The sequence below is a fragment of the Coffea eugenioides genome, unplaced genomic scaffold (assembly GCF_003713205.1).
Source record: "Coffea eugenioides isolate CCC68of unplaced genomic scaffold, Ceug_1.0 ScVebR1_2119;HRSCAF=3087, whole genome shotgun sequence".
NCBI classification, from domain to species: domain Eukaryota; kingdom Viridiplantae; phylum Streptophyta; class Magnoliopsida; order Gentianales; family Rubiaceae; genus Coffea; species Coffea eugenioides.
Window position 1 is genome coordinate 1 of NW_020862577.1, and position 15639 is coordinate 15639.

The 15639-nt window shown below is 38.5% G+C and overlaps 1 pseudogene; it reads right to left on the reverse strand.

Annotated features, from left to right (window-relative positions):
• Positions 1-10473: 10473 nt before the first annotated feature.
• LOC113756247 lies at positions 10474-15357 on the reverse strand (annotated as a pseudogene).
• Between the last annotated feature and the right edge of the window lie 282 nt (positions 15358-15639).

Below are 15639 nucleotides of genomic sequence, written 5' to 3' on the forward strand. Positions count from 1 at the left end.
CATCGTCCTTCCCAGTAGTCAGCCAATTTCCTTTGAAATTCTACCTCATTTCGGAGGATGTCTATTTCCTTACGCATTTCTTCCAAAGTTGTCATCTTACTAGTTGGCTTAAGTCGAACAGCTAGCCTGCCAGGCAGATCATAGAATCAAAATAAGCAACTATTCATACTGGAAGCTTAAGCCGTAATACTCCTTCATCCTTTTACTGATGGTTACTCCAAGATATAAACCTTACTACTTTCTACTTAATCCAACGAGTTCTTAAATGTCACCGAGATTACCATCGTTAATCACTATCACGACAGAATAAGGAAGCCTTATCCCAAAGAAAAATTTCATGTCTTAGTGCACTATTCAATACTTACCTTCAAAGTTGTTTGAAACAATAGTCGTACTTCTTATTCTCACTAGGGCCTTCTTGTATTCCTTCGATTCATTCTTATTATTTTGAGGTCAGATTCCCCATGAAACCTAGATAGACGAATTTCAAGAGTCACTCCATTTTCGCAACTCTTTTGGGTTCCTAGGTTAGTTGATTGGCCTAAAGCTTTGGTACTCCACCAACCGTTCTAAGGTATCAGTCATATGGTCAATAGGGTAGCTACGTGGGTGGGTTCCTTCTAAATTTCCATTGATAGCATCTTTGTCGAAGTCTGTCTACCATTAGCTCTTGCAACAATTATAACATCATTAAAGGCCCAACTTTCAAAATTTATGTACCTTTCGTGACTAATAACAGGATACTAAATACACATTTGGAAAAATTGTGGTCTATGTACATATAGAAATAAAATGGTTATTCGAATGGAGGACAAGAAGAAAAGAAATTGGTTCTGATCTTGATAGTCAAAATTTCCCACTTTTAATCGTAGAGATTTTCCGGGTATCCTTTCCGTATTTTATCTTCCATTTCCACATCACTTCGTCTAATCATTCATGTTTGCCATGAAACCTTAACTAAAGGAATTTGGCCTTAGTGTTTTTCCGTAATTTAAGTGTCGAATCGACTGCTTCCCAAAGTATATAAAAGTTCAACTGCTTGAATTTACAATTTATCTGCGCGTCATACTCAGTTAAAAATTTTCACCCAAGATAGCATTATCACTCTGACATTATCGCTCCCTAGGCTCTATATTTCTCACAACGAGTTGATTTAAAATAAGTAATAACCAATTATGCATACATACGATTGCGGTAAATTTCACTCCATATATATCATTAATACCAAGCAAATTCATGATCAATTTAATTACATCACAGAACAAAGTCAATTACAACATATATCAAGCTCAAGTACACTCTAGTCAGAAATCAAACAAATCTCTTTTTAAGTGCATTCAATATCCAAACATGGCAAAGTTCCGACTCCAACATCCCATCCTATTGATTTCTATCCGTAATAGAGTTGGTAAATCCTTGAAATTCCTACCTTTATTCACAAAAGTTCAGTTTATTTCATTTTTTTTTTCACTGGATCTATCAAGTCATTACTTCAACGTTGGTCTAACCTTTCTTCTAAAGGTATGAGCTGATAAATAGATCGAGTTTACTAACTTTTAAATTTTATTCATGTTCTTACCCTTTCCTAATTCTGGTTATTACTAATGGTTACATCAACAACTTGTATACATGATATGATAACTATTTCTTTAACTCATAAACTGCAACGATTTACCAGGACATGATTGCCCTAATAGTCACCACCTACTCCATATATTATTTATTTATTTATTTAATCTCGTAGTTCTATACACCACTTTGGTTACCAAAATTCACTCAGGTTAGTAATTATTTAATTCCCGGGACTAATAAATATTACAGCGTTACAAAAATTAAACACGTAGTCATCAAATTATATACTCACAATATATGTCACATTGCATACCAAATTCATACAACTTCAAAAGCTAGATAATTCACGAATACATTCAATATTTTCATACATAACTCAAACTTCAATCTTTATAAGCATGAAAGGAAACAATACAACAATACACAAATTATTATAACCACATAGCTAATAGCCTAACCCTTAGTTTAGATTCAACTTAACCTTCATTAGTTTAGTCCTGGACAAACCCACTAGACCCCCTTAGTAATACTAATCAAATTTCCTTAGTAAATTGAAGATCTACTACGTCTAGTGCCAAGTCAAATAATATGATCATTACTTAAGTACATCAGTGGCTCTTAAGTATTCTAAATGAACTCAAACATTTCATTCATCAAGTTTTCTAATAACCTAACAACTAGGTATCTTTATCCCTTTTGAACATTAGCCCCCAATAATCCTCCAATAAAACTTAAGGAGCCACAATGTCGTCGAGAACTCACCTCACATGGCAAATTCACCTCAAAAGCAGAATTGGTACTAATCTTCAAGGTCTCACTATTGGCTCTTCACCTTTTAACTTTCAAAAGCTAAACTTGTTACTTTCGGTTCTACTTTTCTGGATTTAATCTCTAGTAACATCGTAATGCAATGTACTAAATTCTTCCCAATTTGCAAACACTCCATTAAATGTAATATTAGTACTCGGGTACAAGAATCCGAAAATAAGATGATTCACAACTCAAGCTGGCCAGTCCCAAGCATGAATCACCTACATTTGAGATTCCTACCCAACATACATATCTAATTCCCTTAACCATAGTAACTAGTTCAACACTTAATAGACCTTTCCCCACAGTCCGAGAACCTTTTCCCAGTTTGAGCTCGATAAGAGCTCTGATACCACCTGTGACGACCCCACTTCCCCCTAAGGCGAACCAGAGGGTTGGCGGGCCGTCTGCCCAGCTCTCGCCAGGACTCACGCACGCACACTAACTCGAATCCTTCCGAAAAATAACCTAAACTATTACAATATCGCTTCCCTAAAAAAAAAAGTCAATCACTAAACCACATTAACTTCAGAGATAGCAGTGATTTAAAACAGCCAGTCAACGGTTCCTAAACATCCCATGCGTTACAACCAGGGAATAGGGTCGTACAATTCGGATGTACAAATAAAATTCATACAAACCAAATATCGAAATCAGGTTTTACACTTTTCCAGCTTCAAGTGGCAATCTAAAACAAAAGTACATAATTCAAGTTGAAGCATAATACAACCCACACAATAGCCGTAATATCCATTACATCCAAAAGAAAAGAAACATAAGTAAGTTCAAGCTTTCAGTTTCCAGAACCTGTCAAGTAAAACAAATAAACGTGGGGTGAGCTAAAGCTCAGTGGTGCCCCAAAACATGCATTCACATAAATCAAACAACAGATAACAATTTAAACAAATTTAATCAATTAAGAAAGCGTATAACAGCACAAGGTAGGTTACAGGGGCTCTCGGGAGCCATTCTCCTCGCTTGATCAGATACCCTCGTAGTTGACCCTCCGTCAACTTTCACTACTTATAGTCCATGTAGATCCACTTATTTTAATCCTAACCTGTCACCGTTCATACCTCTGCTTCGGGCCCGAACTTCGCCTACCGACGCAGTATAATCGAGATATACCCGTATAAAATTAGTCGAGGGATTCACCCACCGACGTTATGGTAGTTGGATTCACGAGTCGAGGGATTCACCCAACGACGCAACTACATTTAGATTCACGGGTTTATTAGAAAATGTTTCACACACGTCACCACTCGAACGGCTAGTGCGATAAAGTACACACTGCTCACTTCGATGGATCAGAAACCATTTGTTTCATTTTTGACAATTATCACATAGCGAGTTGATAAAGCGCTTAACCACATAAGCATAAAACAAGCAGGGACACTCACCAAGAGTGGAGTTCAGGTATCAAGTTGAGAATCGAATTCCGCGTCCTCGTAAAATCCTAAAAACCAGATTTTGAAACTATAAGTTTTCTATTCAATTTTTAAACTTATTCGTATAAGAAATTATCTAATATAATACTAGTTTACTTTCTCAAGAAATTTCGAAAATCTATTTAGGTTGAAGCTTGACAAAAGTAGTAAAAATGTTCCTTATAATTTTTCCTTAGAAGAGGGTAACTAGTATTATTTGCTAGAAACAAGTCGACAAACTTCTCAATATCAAAGTTAGAAGGTTACTTTGAACATTTCTCTAAAGTTACCGCTTTTGTAAAAATTATCCTTAAAACTATTTTTCCTAAAATAGGGTTTCTTGCCGAGTAAGTTTCCCAAGTTTTCACTAAAATTAGTGAAACTCGTATCTTGGAATTTTTCCTATAGTTAACTATCCAAGTGCAAAGCTTAAGGAAAGAAAAGGAATTAAAATAAGACTTAGAGTTTTCAAAAGCTATAGAACTTATTTACTATAGCTATAAGGCTAGATTGAGCTAAAGAAAATTATCGAGTTGGAAAGTTTTAGGCAAAACACTAGATATGGAGTTTTATAATATAGTACTAGCTCGAAAAATATTTTTGATTAATTTGATCACAGTTACTCGAGTTCGCAAGGTCGATACAACTTCCACAGCTCCGATTCCGTTTCGAAATCATAATATGGATCAAAATATGGCAAAAATCACATAACAAATTACTAGGGCTTCGTCAATCATTAGCCTTTGACATCATCAATCACTACCAACCACAATTTAATCAAGAATTTAAACCACAAGTAGGTTACAAGTTCAATCCAAATCAAAATTTAGTTTCACGAAGAAAACAGGACATTTATACCAAACAGTCTACTTTGAGGATTCACAGACGGCAGTACCCATGGAGGAAAAATACGAAATTTATACAGAACCAAGACCTATGTTTCTAGTTTCCAATGCCACTGACGGCACCTTAAACGGATTTTTCTACACCAAGATATAAGCATTTTACTGAAACTGGTCAGGGACATCCGAAAATCTGAAATGTCATTTTACACTTGTGAAAACTCCTTTTTCTCTTTTAACACCATAAGACTTTTATTCAAACCATCCGTACATTTAAGTATGACATTCATACCAGCATATACCAAGGCAAATAACGCTTAATTCCAGTAAATGGTTCAGCCAAGAAATCATATATATGCTAATCTGTCATCAGCTAAGTATGACAATCATCAATTGGCAATTCACCCACAATTTGAGTGTTTCGCATCTGTATGTCTTATAAAACTTTAAAACAGCATATTCCAGGCATTTCCAATCATTATGCTTCAAAGAATAATTTCACAACCGAGCTAACACTCCAACTCAACCTTCGGATACTACGAAACAAATTTCCAGCATTTATATTCCAACATTTGGTTCAATCTTCTAGTCATTCAAATTTCCAACACTACGTTGTTCATGAATTCAATATTTCCTTGGCTAAGACATGCCATTACACTCTCAAATTCATCATGCAATTACTTGGCTAGTCTGTTAACATTTCCAGCTCGAAATTAAGTTTAAACAACTGTTATAATCTTCAAAATTTCCAGGTTCAAACTCACGGCAGTTCACAAAGAGATTTCCAGAAATTGTATGTTCTTAACTCCAACTTTTCCTTGGCCAAAACAGGGTATTAGCTACTCAAATTCAGCATGCCAACACTTAGCTAGGTAATTAACATCTTTAGTTCAAGAATTAGATTTGATCAACAACAAAGTCATCCAATTTTTCAAGAAACATTTCCAGCTAGCCTCGGTTGTAACTGTACGGAAATTGATTGCATTTTTCTTTTATTTTCTGATCTAACTCAACCAATTAACCACATGCGTAGCTTAATCATTTTGTAATTTACTAGTTAATCATGGTTAGAGGCTCAAAACAGCAAGACTATACCACATGGAACTACATTATTCAAGACAACTGTCGGCAGAAATTTTTCTTCATCAAAACAGAATTTCCCTAAGCTCCTTAGTTCATTATCCAATTTTTTCTTCAGTTAAAGCCTTTTATTTTGCCCTTAATTCTCACATGCACAATTGCTGAGTTAATTAGCTAACATATCAGACCAGAAATCAGCTCGGCAGCAGCAAAATATATTCATAATTCCAGAGCTTTGTGCAACTACACTCGGATGAGCTTGCATGCAGAATTCTGTTTCATATCTTATTTTCCAGTGTAATTCAGGCTAGTCAGATTCATGCATGACTTTATCATCTTGTTTTCAGGTGATTAATACACAAATACAACCATTGATCATCCCACAAACAACAATTTAAAGCTACAACATCCCAGCTCAAGCTCACGGCAGTACCACTTTCTCTACCAAACCAGTTTCTGGTAGCTTAATATCAAATCATCATATAGCTAATTACATCATCCGAACTTAAAGTCCTCACATGCAAGTCCAGAGCTTGCTTATACTACCACTGGTTATCCATTTTACAGTCCAGAAATTTACCTCACTGGATGATCACTCACTCGACAAGATGCTGAAGTCTGACCCTCTCTCTCGGCTCTTGTCCTCACGCACAGGTAAGTTGGTTCTGGTTGGGTTGTAGTGGTTGCAGCTGGTGATGGTGGAAGCTGGATAGCAACCGGCTGAGCTTGAAGAATGCAGAAGAAAGTTTGCTCACGGTTTCTCCTCCTCTCCTCCCTCTTCGATGCTCGCGGACAGAACCAGAAATGGAATTGCAGCTCTCAGCTTCCTCCCTCACTCTCAGTTATATGGTGCAGCTCATCCTTTCCCTCACTCTCGGTCGATAATAACAAGGTGAAGGTGGAGTGTTTGGGAGGTTCAAGTGTGCAGGTGGTGAAGATGAGCATTGGCCGAATGGAGAGGTGAGTGATCATGGTGTCCGAGGGAGTGTTTGGCGTTGCGTGGAATGGTTATGGCCGTGGGGTGATTATGGTGAAATTGTGAAGGGTAGTTTAGTCTTTTCACTTCTCCTCCTAATATCCACTTAAATCCTTAGTTCTAACCTAGCTTCAAAAATTATCCCCAAGTATGATTTGAACGTCTAATTATACGCTAATCTTGCAAGGCTTTGATTATCGGAATTTTTACGTCTTAAGTGTTTTTAGAATACTTGTATTGTTTTTATCTAGAATTTATCGGTTGCATAATAATATTAAAGTTTCTATCCACACTTAACCTTATTCGAAATTAAAATTAGCTATTGAAAATTAAGGAATTATTTTTAAGGAGTAAACCTAATATAACTCAAGAATTATTAACTTAGTATAGCAAACCGAATAATTCAATATTGGCACAATTATATTATTTATTACATAGAAATTATCTTTACACTTTTATTGCAAAACAATTAATTACAATACTAGAATTCAAAGAAATTAATTATTAGATCAATGAAATAGTTTACCATAGAAATATGAAGTTAATGTAACAAAACTAAGAAGTTTAGTAGTTTAGCACAATTCTTTTATTTTGCACCTAACGTTTATTTCTACGTACTCATTTAAAAACAATTGGACTTAGTGCTAAAATTTATTAAAGAATTAAAATGTAAATAAAATATGCACTGATATTTATATGTCTATTTTCAGGGTTCTCACAGTTACCTTCACTCCCCTGAATTGCAGCAGAAACGACGCCTGGATAGAGCAACAATGAACCTCAGCGCAAGCCCAACGAAGGTAGGAAAAGTTTCATCTTTCTTTTCTGCGATTACCCTTCAGATTTTTACTACTTCTCCTCCTGTTGAGTTGCTTGTTGCTTTCTCGATGTCTTTTCCCAGCAGAACCTCCGCAGCTTTCTACTCAGCTCCCCTCTTTTCTAGTTCCCGGCTCTCCCCACAAAAAAACCCTCAGCTTTTTCTGTATTCTATTTTGCTTAGTCCCGCCATCAGGGAGAAAACCTCTCAGGAACCCTTCTTACCCTTTCTTTTCTAGTTCTCCACACGAAAACCCCCAGCTTTTCTTTTTCCTCTGATGTTTTCTATCTCTCCGATCCCCCTCCTTCTCTCTGTTGCGGCTGCTGTCTTCTTATGTTTATACCAAACAAACACCTCTCAAACCCTCACCTCAAGGGTGAGGATGAAAGTGGAGATTTCTTTTGTAACCCAAGCCATCCGATGAGCCTATGATTTTTTTTCAAACTTCTGCCCTGCTGCCGCGATTTTGCTGCGCGCAGTTTTTTCACTTTTTTTTTTTTGAAATGAAAATAAGATAAATAAAAAATGGTAATTTAACAGTAATAAATCCTATTTTGTGAATAATTTTCTTTCTTCTTCTTCTTTCTTTTTTTCATTCATTTTTTTTATTTAAGGCCAACTAAATGAGTAACAAATAACATAAGAGAAACGAGAATAAAATAACAATAATAATTAATAATCTAAAATGCTAGAAAATGCCCCAAAAACATGAAATTGACCAATAAAATAGATAATGCAATAATAAAAAAATTATTCAAAAATTTGGTGTCTACAGTTTGCCCCTCTTTGTCTGAGTTTTGGAAAAACTTGAGACAAAGAAATATACACCAAATACTTACCTGTGTTGTTTGACCACAAAATGATTCCAACGGACAGGAATTTAAACGGGACTGACCCGAACATGAATTTAAAACGGAAATGACCCGAACAGGAATTTGAAAACGGGACTGACCCGAACAAGAAATTTAAAACGGGACTGACCCGGGACGGGACTGACCGAAACTGACCCGAACAGAAAATTTAAAACGGGATTGACCCGAACAGGAATTTAAAACGGGACTGACCCGAACAGGAAATTTAAAACGGGACTGACCCGAACAGGAATTTTAAAACGGGACTGGCCCGAACAGGAATTTTAAACGGGACTGGCCCGAACAGGAATTTTAAACGGGACTGGCCCGAACAGGAAATTTAAAACGGGATTGACCCGAACAGGAATTTAAAACGGGAGTGACCCGAACAGGAAATTTAAAACGGGATTAACCCGAACAGGAATTTAAAACGGGACTGACCCGAACATGAATTTAAAACGGGAGGTTTAAGCGATGAATCGAGTTTTTACCTGGGAGTGGTTCAAACTTTTGTACCAAGAGGGAGATTTGATCTCTGGGGCTGAAGCGATAGCTAATGTTGTTTCTTACGATCAAACTTTGCCAATAACATTATCACTTCGTCTTTGCTTACTGGGGAGCTTTTCCTAACATCGATTTTGGAGCGAAAAGGAGAGTGGTTGTTTTTGTTTGTGAATGCAACGTTCCTGCAAGAAAAGAAGAAATAATGGACTTGCCACCACCATTTGATCCGGTTTGCCTTGAGAATCGTGTAAACATGAGTCCTGTGATGCTTTTGCTTCTGTTCTGCGGCGTCTGGCTTAGTTGAACTTGTAATTTTGCAACCTTTCAATTTTCTGAGACTGATAAAATACGTATTTACCACGTCACCAAATCGATGTAGCAGCTTTGTTGCGCTTTTACCCACTTTCATAGATGATTGAATCCCTTATCCTTGCACAAACCCTAGGGTTTATCATCCATTTGAATCCAATGGCGAAAGAATGATGCATGAAAATTTGTCATATAAAAAAAATCAATGATATATGCAAGATGATTTCCTATGTCAGGCAAAGATGAGCATGCAAAAGAATGCAGACAACCACAAACAGTCGAACGCAAATAATCGAGAGAAACCAAGAGGTTTATAAAGATACATTTTGCAAAAGAATATTCGTAAAGAAAAATACAAATTTGGCCAACGAATATCATATTCAAGACTTTGGATGTATTTGCTTCGGAATTCGATACTGGCAGAAGTATCACAAACGTGAGGAAAAGTCTAAATGAACCAGGTCACCAGCTGTTCCTTCTCGTGCTCGTCTGTTGAGAAAACCTGCCTTGGCGCCCTTTCGGGTTTTCACCAAGGTTGCCCCCACCCTTTTTGTTTGTTTTTTTTTTCCTTTTCTTTCTTCTTTTTTTTATTTCTTTTTTTCTCTTTTTTTCTCTTTTCTTTTCTTTTTTTCTTTTTTCCGAGGCGCCCTTTCGGGTTTTCACCTAAAGAACAATGAAATATCTCGACCATGATCGAGTCAGAAATATGAGTTAAAGATTTCTGGCATCAGTAAAATGCACTTCCCTTGTAAGATTAGGCGAAGGCATTACGGACATCACTTGCCAGTTGATTAACAAATTTTCTAATAGAAATACAACAAATGATGAAAGCCAGGACTTTGGGCTTTGTAATGAGGTCAGGTGGGGTGTTTTTCAAGAAAAGTTGAGGCCTGAAAGCAAATTTTGAGGCGAGGTGTGAAATAACTTGAGATTGCACTATTTTGAAATCGTTTCCGATTTTGAACGAAATCGAGGAAAATTTGCCCCAGTTTGATCGGATTTTCTCTCTTTGCATTTTCTTCATTGCATTTTCCTCACTTTTGCATTTTTCTTTAAAAACTAAATTTGCCCCAGTGTGGGGTTCTCTTTTCTTTTTGATCATCTCTCTTTCAAAATAAATTTGCCCCAGTGTGGGGTTTGCAATTCTCAGGGGTTATCAAGCGAAAGTTTGTCAATTCTGATGGCTCAAAGGGGACAAGTAGAGATAAAATGTTTTAAGTGTAAAAGAAGATGGCCTGACTTGCATTTCGCCGTTTGCATGAATTTCTAAAGAAAATTTGCATGATCAAATGAAAAACTTCTTGCACATGTCTGAGTTGATGGGTTGAGGGAATGTTCGTCCATCCATTTCTGCCAAAATAAGTGCTCCGCCAGGTAATGCCTTTTGGACAATGAACGGCCTTTGCCAATTTGGAGCAAATTTGCCTTTAGCCTCATCTTGCATTGGCAAAATTCGCTTTAGTACTTTGTCACCTTCTTCGAATGCACGCCGATGGACCTTTTTTGTTGTAAGCCCGGGCCACACGTTTCTGGTAGCATTGACCATGACAGATAGCATTGAACCGCTTTTCATCGATCAAAGTCAATTGCTCATGGCGCTGCTTTATCCAATCAGCCTCCTCTAATTTAGCTTCCATGAGGATTTGTAGCGAAGGAATTTCAACTTCAGCTGGTAATACAGCTTCCATTCCATACATGAGTGAATATGGCGTTGCCCCAGTCGATGTCCGGATAGAAGTCCGATACGCCATTAATGCATAAGGCAACTTTTCATGCCAATCGCGATGCCTTTCAGTCATTTTGCGGATAATCTTCTTCAAATTCTTGTTTGCGGCTTCTACAGCTCCATTCATCTGAGGCCTATAAATGGCAGAGTTGCGGTGTTTGATCTTGAACTGCTCACATAGTCCATCTACCATGTCATTGTTCAGATTCTTGGCATTGTCTGTAATAAGCGTTTCGGGTACCCCAAAGCGACAGATGATGTGATCTCTCAAGAAATTGGCAACTACCTTCTTCGTTACATGTTTGAATGACTCCGCTTCAACCCATTTGGTAAAGTACTCAATTGCCACCAATATAAATCGATGTCCATTCGAGGCGGGCGGATCAATTGTACCAATCACGTCCATACCCCACATTGAACAGGGCCATGGGGCGATATACTATGCAATTCAATGGGCGGAGCGTGTATAACGTCACCGTGCATTTGACATTTTATACATCTCCGGACAAAATCTATACAGTCACGCTCCATAGTAAACCAGAAGTATCCGGTTCTCATGATTTTCTTTGCTAGCAAATGGCCATTCATGTGAGGTCCACAAACGCCACTATGCACTTCTTTCATCATATATTGAGCTTCGTCTTCATCAATGCACCTTAACAGGTTCAAATCTGAGGTTCGTTTATACAAAACTTCTCCACTTAAGAAAAAATTTGAAGCCATTCTACGCAGAAAACTCTTGTCCTTTGTACTAGCATACAGAGGGTAAGACCCAGTTTTGAGAAACTCCTTAATATCATTATACCAAGGAATATTGTCAGAGGACTTGTCTACAACCCAACAGTGGGCAGGCTTGTCTTGAAGTTGAATCTGAATTGGTTCGATCCTCAATTCATCTGGATACTGGATCATAGAGGCTAAGGTGGCCAAAGCATCAGCAAATGCGTTTCGGGCTCGCGGGAGATGTCTGAACTCCAAATTTTGAAATTGCTTTGCCAGAGTGAGCAAACTACTATGGTAGGGCAAAATTTTTGAATCCTTGGTTATCCACTGCTTCAAGGTTTGGTGCACGAGCAAATCTGAATCACTGAAAGCTATCAACTCTTTGATTTCCATTTCTAAAGCAATTTTGAGACAAAAAATGCAGGCTTCATATTCAGCCATGTTGTTTGTACAAGCAAATTGCAATTTGGAAGCGGCAGGGTAGTGCTTCCCTTCGGGTGAAACCAAAACAGCTCCAATTCCAGCTCCGAGAGAATTCGAAGCTCCATCGAAGAAAAGCCTCCATTCAGGGCTTTGCTCACTTATATCGTCCGTGGCGCCTACAAATAAGACTTTCTCATCAGGGAAATAAGTATGAAGTGGTTGATAATCATCATCCCTTGGATTTTCTGCCAAATGATCAGCTATAGCTTGCCCCTTGACGGCCTTCTGTGAAGTGAAAACAATATCGAACTCTGAGAGAATTATCTGCCATTTAGCCAGACGTCCAGTTAGCATCGGCTTCTCCAAGAGATACTTCAAAGGATCAGATCGGGAAATAAGATAAGTGGTATGGCTCAACAGGTAGTGTCTCAGCTTTTGAGCAGCCCAGGCCAATGTACAGCAGCTTTTCTCAATGAATGAATAATTAGCCTCATACTGCGTGAACTTCTTGCTTAGATAGTAAATGGCTTGCTCCTTCCTTCCAGAGTCATCATGCTGCCCGAGGACACAACCAACTGCTTCTTCAAGCACAGATAGGTACATGATTAATGGTCGACCTGGCTTGGGTGGCACCAAGACTGGCGGATGTAACAAATAGTCCTTGATTTTATCAAAAGCTTGTTGGCATTCTTCACTCCAGTACAAAGGCACATTCTTTCTCAACAATTTGAACAACGGCTCGCATGTGGCAGTCAACTGGGCAATGAATCTCCCAATAAAATTGATCTTTCCTAAGAAACTTTTCACGTCTTTCTGAGTTTTCGGCACTGGCATATCTCGAATTGCCTTAATTTTTGCTGGATCTATCTCTATGCCTCTCTTACTAATAATGAAGCCCAACAATTTACCAGCTGGTGCCCCAAAGGCGCATTTCGCAGGATTTAGCTTCAAATTGTACTTTCGCAACCTTTCGAACAGCTTCTTCAAATCAACCAAATGGTTCTCTGCTCTTTTAGACTTGATTATGATGTCATCCACGTAGACCTCCATCTCCCGGTGGATCATATCATGAAACAGGGTGGTCATGGTCCTTTGATACGTAGCTCCGGCATTCTTTAGACCAAATGGCATCACTCGGTAGCAAAACGTGCCCCAAGGGGTGATAAAAGCAGTCTTCTCCCTATCCTCTTCTGCCATCAAAATCTGGTGGTATCCAGCGAAACAATCACAAAAAGATTCAATCTCATGCCCAGCGGTATTGTCCAGGAGAATGTGAATATTTGGCAGAGGAAAATCATCTTTAGGACTGGCCTTATTGAGGTCTCTGTAATCAACACAAACTCGTACCTCTCCATTCTTTTTTGGAACAGGGACTGGATTCGAAAGCCAAATAGGGTAATGGGAAACAATGATAATGTTGGTTTTGAGTTGTTTTTCGATTTGCTCTTTTATTTTGAGGCTCATATCTGGTTTGAATTTTCGGGATTTTTGTTTTACGGGTGGAAAAGTAGGGTCTGTGGGCAACTTATGCACTACCACATCAGTTGAAATACCAGTCATATCATCATAGGACCATGCAAATACATCCTGGAACACAGTCAAGAATTCAAGCATCTCCTTTTTCTGCCTCTCATTCAAATGAATACTAATTTGCACCTCCTTAACTTCATCTTTAGTGCCAATGTTAACCTTTTCTGTTTCTTCCAGGTTCGGTTTTGGTTTCTCCTCATATTGTTCAAAATCCTTTGCAAAAGAATCGAATACCTCCTCATTATCACTCTCGCTTTGGAGCTCGGATTCCCAGACCTCCAAGTCGTGAGTGATATAGAGATTGCCATTATTGAATTCCAGAATAGTGATATCCAAAGGGTCAAATGGTTTTATTTTTGGCCATCTGAAAGAATTAACGAATGTGGGATAATAAGCAAACAAATATACAACAAACAAATGAACAAGCAATATGACAGAAATATAAACAAAACAACATGACAAGAACAACTTGTGCATTTTCATAAACCCTTTGATTGAAAGCGAAAAACCAAAAAACAAGCGGGAATGAAATGAAAACTTAACAATATTTTCACGTGCAAACTTTAGTCAAAGGTAAAGATGCTTTCATTAGCTATTTACAGATGCAGAAGTATTTTCAGGAATTCGTATGAATGACAAACCCCTTTAAGTTTACCGAAACTCCTTCCGAATGGGCAGAAACTCGGCTGTCCAATTGGAAATGGATCCTTCAGGGACGTCGGGAAACTCGGCCTCAGCTGGGAAACTGTCTTCAAATGTCGCCCCAACGAACAATTGGGCCAAACTAGTTTCGATTCCGTCAACTGGGTTAATCTCTGATGTGATCACCTCGGTCGGTCGTGGAAAAGTATAATGCAGTGGTGGAATATCAAGGGCCCTTGGCCTGCCTTCTTTCTCTGCTCTCTTGCATTCCTTCATTTCTTTGATGTCTCTAGCGGTTGGTCGGAAACCCAAACCGAATGAATCCTTTTTCTCCACAATTTTCACTGGCTTCAGAATTCCTTGCAGATCACGTCCCAGCCCTTTATCAAACTCATATCCTCCGCGGATCATTTCCTTAGCCATCATGACACTGGCCTTTGACAAAGCTCGTTCCTCTTTTGTTATCCAACTTACGGAGACGATATCAGCTGTGCTATGAGGGGTTACTATGGCGCTTCGGCTACCATCTTCTTTGGACCCAGAATCAGCAATCACGAGGCAATCCTCCTCGGCAAAGATAGTTATCAATTTGTCATTTACTATGAATTTCAACAATTGATGCAATGAAGAAGGCACAGCTCCGGACTTATGAATCCACGGCCTTCCAACCAAAACATTATAAACACTAGGAAAATGCATGACTTGGCAAGCTATCTGAAACTGTGCGGGCCCCATCTCGATGACTAAATCCACTTCTCCTATAGGTTCCCTTCGTGCTCCATCAAAACCTCTAACTATGGTCCCTGAGGGCCTCAGCTTGATATCTTGCAACCCTAGCTTTTCCAAGGTACTCCAAGGGCAGATATTAAGCGCAGATCCATTGTCAATCAACACCTTTGGCAAAATTTTCCCGTTGCAACTCACAGCTATGTACAGAGCCTTGTTATGTCCAATGCCTTTTGCCGGTAATTCATCATCAGAGAAAGTAATTTGTTTTGTAAATAACACACTCCCAACCACATGTGAGAAATTAGCAACCGAAATGTCCTTAGGGATTTGAGCTTTGGTCAGCATTTCGAGCAACGCATCCCTATGCATATCCGAAGAAAAGAGCAGATCCAACATGGATATTTGGGCGGGCGACTTGCTTAGCTTCTCGACTACAATATATTCACTTCTTTGGAGCCTTTTAAGAAAATCCAAGGCTTCCTTCTCAGTAACTGTTGGTTTAGCAGGCAGCTCGGGGTTATTTACTTGAATCGGAACGGTAGCTCCAAACGGACTTGCAATCCTCCCAGATCTGGTGACCACTGACACCTCTTCTTTGGCAATTGACTTTTCTCCAATTTGTATGACAGGTTCATCGTAGTTCCACGGCACTCGCTGCAAACTCAAAACAGGCTCCTG